Source organism: Bombina bombina, chromosome 4, assembly GCF_027579735.1.
Source record: "Bombina bombina isolate aBomBom1 chromosome 4, aBomBom1.pri, whole genome shotgun sequence".
Taxonomy (NCBI): domain Eukaryota; kingdom Metazoa; phylum Chordata; class Amphibia; order Anura; family Bombinatoridae; genus Bombina; species Bombina bombina.
In genome coordinates, this window is record NC_069502.1 from 1,009,820,204 (window position 1) to 1,009,825,397 (window position 5,194).

At 32.2% G+C, this 5,194-nt stretch overlaps 1 long non-coding RNA gene across 1 annotated transcript in view; it reads right to left on the reverse strand.

Moving 5' to 3' along the window:
- Positions 1–2,031: 2,031 nt before the first annotated feature.
- LOC128655745 (uncharacterized) overlaps positions 2,032–5,194 on the reverse strand; it is a 7,896-nt gene continuing 4,733 nt past the window's right edge. The window contains exon 3 of the long non-coding RNA XR_008401895.1: positions 2,032–2,409. This is a non-coding gene — a long non-coding RNA (uncharacterized LOC128655745). The remainder of the gene's footprint in view (positions 2,410–5,194) is intronic.

A 5,194-nucleotide genomic window follows, 5' to 3' on the forward strand; every position in this document is an offset into this window, starting at 1 on the left:
GCTGGGCTTAGGGTCTCCTAATATAAATACATTCTGACGTGTACCAAGTTTAAAAACCAAATGCATTCTGAATAAATTATACAGATTTTATTCGAGATGCACATCACACTATATAAAATACACTTTTGTCTATTTTTTTTTTTTTTTTACAGTTTAGTTCAATCCAATCGAGAAAGGCAAATTGTGTAGTTAGATATTAAACATGAGGCATAATGAGTTGGTTACCGGTAACAAATCAGTTTACCAAAAATGTTTCTATTTGCTTACGTAAGAGTATACGTTTTGGGATTACATGTGTCTGTGTGTGTATGTGTGATTGTGTGTGTAAGTATATAAAGGTGTATGTGTGTGATTATGTGGGATTGTCTGTTTGTGTAAGTGTATGATTCTGTGTGTGTGTGTGATTGTCTGTGTGTGTGTAAGTGTATGATTCTGTGTGTGTGTGTAAGTGTATGATTCTGTGTGTGTGTGTGTGTGTGATTGTCTGTGTGTGTGTAAGTGTATGATTCTGTGTGTGTGTGTGTGTGTGTGTGTGTGTAAGTGTATGATTCTGTGTGTGTGTGTGTGATTGTCTGTGTGTGTGTAAGTGTATGATTCTGTGTGTGTGTGTAAGTGTATGATTCTGTGTGTGTGTGTGTAAGTGTGTGATTGTGTGTGTGTGTGTGTGTGTGTTTGTCTGTGTGTGTAAGTGTATGATTCTGTGTGTGTGTGTGATTGTCTGTGTGTGTGTGTAAGTGTATGATTCTGTGTGTGTGTGTGATTGTCTGTGTGTGTGTGTGTAAGTGTATGATTCTGTGTGTGTGTGTGTAAGTGTGTGATTGTGTGTGTGTGTGTGTGTGTGTGTAAGTGTATGATTCTCTGTGTGTGTGTGTGTGTGTGTGTGTGTGTGTGTGTGTGTGTGTGTGTGTGTGTGTGTGTGTGTGTGTGTGTGTGTGTGTGTGTGTGTGATTGTGTGTGTGTAAGTGTATGATTCTGTGTGTGTGTGTGTGTGTGTGTGTGTGTGTGTAAGTGTATGATTGTGTGATTGTCTGTGTTTGTAAGTGTATGTGTGTGTGTGTGTGTGTGTGTGTGATTGTCTGTGTGATTGTCTGTGCTTGTGTGTGTAAGTGTATGAGTGTGTGATTGTCTGTGTGTGTGTGTAAGTGTATAATTGTGTGATTGTGTGTGTAAGTGTATGATTATGTGTGTGTGTGTGATTGTCTGTGTGTGTAAGTGTATGATAATGTGTGTACGTGATTGTCTGTGTGTGTGCAAGTGTATGATTCTGTGTGTGTATCATTTTATAAAGTTGTATGTGTGTGTTTATATGTGTCTGTGATTGTGTGTGTGTCTGTGAGTGTATGTGCGTGATTATTCATGTGCGTGATTGTGTGTGTCTATGAAGATTTGGGGGTACAGATTTCATAGTGCTTAGGGCAGGACATACCTAATACACCACTGTTATGTTTGTGTGAGAGTGTGTGTATGGATGGATAGACAGACAGACGGATGATGATAATAGATAGATAGATAGATAGATAGATAGATAGATAGATAGATAGATAGATAGATAGATAGATAGATAGATAGATAGATAGATAGATAGATAGATAGATAGATAGATAGATAGATAGATAGATAGATAGATAGATGATAGATAGATAGATAGATGATAGGTAGATAGAGAGATAGATAGATAGATAGAGCACCGCTTTAATATGTATACCTAACAGTTTAAAGTATATATGTTCAAGTATAAATTTTACTTATACTTTGACATTTTGTAGCTACTAGCTATACAGTGTTTGGGTGTTTTTGTAATGGTAACAAACTATTGTTATGTTTGTATAGTAATCTAATAAATGAATCCAGTTAGTTTACATAAGACAGGAGTTGGATAATGTTATGTGAGGTTAATGAATAGATCATCTCTATCATAACACTAATACAATAAAGTGTATAATATTTATGTGGGCCAGTATTTGCATATCAAGATGGTGATATTACCAAAGCATAAATTATCCCACTAATAAATTCAGTGGAAGTGGAACCTGCAGAGATAAGTATATTTATTGATGCTCATTCTGGATTATCAAAGACTATTTGTTAACCTGTTATATAATTTATTTTAAAAAAAATGAGGTTATTATAAGAAAGATCAAATTAGCACTGGTTGTCCACACACCCTCTTTTCTAGCCAGACTGATATTGTTTTCACATTGTGACAAGTCCCATTTTCTTTAGTCCCAAGGCGTCTTCATGTCCTCAAGTGCTGATCAATTAGCAGGTTCCTGGGTAGGTGTGAGCTGCTCCCCGCAAGGGATTGGTTCTTGGTGACCCCGCCCTCTGGCCTTGGCTGGCAGTGCTGATCAGCCCAGGCCCTCACTTTTCACCTCTGGGCTGTTAGCAGGAACAGACAGCTGCTGCTACCTGCGAGATGCAATCACACTAATCCTTTCATTTTCACAAGAACATAATCCCATTAGCACACCTGAAATAATAGCTTTAGCGACAAATGTCCTCTTGTTCCTACAATAAGACTTGCTGTGCTATGTGACAATTACTAAAGAAAAACCTTTGGTGGTGGGTTATTTTCATAAGGATGAGAAAGCACATCTAAAAACAAGCAATGAAGGGGAAAGGGGACAAATTGTTACTGATGTAAGCTGTTCTATGCAGCATTGCAATGCTTTATTTATATATATATATATATATATATATATATATATATATATATATATATATATATATATATATATATATATATATATATATATATATATATATATATATCAATGTTAAACCCTTTGCTGGTTGCAAAATGTATGCAAAGTGTTTAAGGGGTTTTGTTAACCATAGGGTTAAGTTAAAGAACTGCAGCCCATCAAAACACGTTATGAAGATTTATTTTGTTAAGGTTTTAAATCCATTTCTATAGATATATTGTTATATGTTATATTTATAGATACTCAAAATGTAACAGGTAGTCATTTTTAATAATTGTACAGTATAAAATAAAATGTGTACAGTGCAAGTCTTAATAAGACTATGATCATAATTAAGTTATTCAGGGGTTTTAACGCAAGAAAAAAAAGTTTTCTGAGTTTACAAAACGATGTTTTATGCAAAATGGTAGCTGTAAAATTTGATAGAAAATTATTTAAAAATATGATGCTTTTTAAAGTCGTTCATAAAAAAATGTAGTATTCTATGTGTTGGAATGTTATTTAGTAAGTGAAATCCATTATGTTTATTGGATACTGAAGGACTTTTTAAAAGCATATTTGGGGAATTGTGGTATTAAATACATTAAATAAAATATAAATTGCAACATAAATAATTTTCACCTTGTACTAGTGTAGTTTAAGACTTGTCACTTGATAATATATTTTTGGAACAAAATTACAGCCATGGAACTGCAAAGCAATTGCCAGTCCTGCTATTAAATGCAATACTCATAAAGAGGATGACTCAAATGCAGTTTACTGTATAAATAAGGCGCTTCTAAATAAATGTTACTTAGATAAAACAGTAAGGAATGACAATATCTTGATTGGCTTCACAGGAAACATAATTTGTTGGTAAATGACTATACACTGAGTTGTGCAATGTGCCACTAGGGAGATGATTTGAGCCTGCGATGCATTATTAGTAAGGACAAGACTGCAGCAACAGGCTGGGGCACTAAGGGACATTAAAGGGATAAACACAGCAATGGAAATAGGAGAAGGAGACACATATTAGTAGGAAAAAATGGCTAAACATGAACCAGGGAGACAGCACAGGAACCTGAACAAGAAGGCAGGGACAGGAATAGAAAAGACTGATAAACATGAACTCAGTAACAAGGATAAAACAGTGTGAATAAAAATGGTTTGGACAGCAGGAAAACAGGAAAATCAGAATGTAGACTATGGTAGTCATATAAATTATCAACTAAAGTGCTGACTTTAACTGATAGTATCTTATACAGCTGTAGCTTTATCACTAGTGACTGTGGTTTACAGAATGACGCAATTAGAAAGTAAAATTGAATAACCCTTTATAATTAAAGGTACATTCATCTTCAGTTAAATTACTTGACACTTATTTATCATTTAGAAAATAAGAGTTATACAAATAATCAACAAATAATTGAGAAATAAATGACAATTGCTTTCCTTGGCTCAGCTCATAGGAATAATAAGAAGCGATTGCAGTTTATAAATACTTTTAACTTCAGATATTTCCCCAGTGGTAATAAAATGTAGTATCTAAATGACATTTAATTAAACATATAGGCTCTTATCTATATTACATTACCGACTACGCTAAAGAGGAACCTTGACTGAGATGTGATAGCAAAAAGTCATTTCTGTGTATCATGTTTAGAATCTCTATACATTTCACAACAAATAAGGTTTTATGGACACCTTACAAGTGTGTGGAACCTACTGTTAAATCTAACAATACAGATTATTTGCTGTCTGTTTTGTATTATGTTACAATCTTATAGAAAATTCACTACTGAAAATAAAACAGTTTAGACGTATCCAAAAATGAAGGATACAATGAAACTAGAATTTGAAATAATGTTCTTTCTATTTTTAAGTGGTACATAATAAATCAGTTGCAGAATCCCAGGCCTACATCAAGGAAAATGCGTGTCTTATACATTTTATACGTATATATATATATAACTATATATATATAACTATATATATATATATATATATATATATATATATATATATATATATATATATATATATATATATATATATATATATATATATATATATATATATATGTATATATATATATATATATATGTATATATATATATATATTAGTGAACTGATATACAGAATATTTTATGTTAATTGAATTTACCAAAAGTTATTATTCTGACTTTAGAAAAAAAGAATGCATCATATTGTTACTAGTATTTTAATTAATCCGTTTGTAAAAGTAGTAAGTTATAATATTTAAATCGTTGTTTATTCCGTTTACAGTATTTAGTATAGTTATCAAAATCATTAATGAGCATTTAAAATACGGATTATACGCAAAAGAAAAATTGTGAATATATATTTTATTTTAATTTTTTCAGGAAGGACACGAAAATTGTCTTAGCCCATATTTCTGCATTACACTAAAGTGCAATTCAAGCCTTTTGCACCACAGCTTGATTGTGGGTACATTCTATTATTATTATTAATAATAATAATAATAA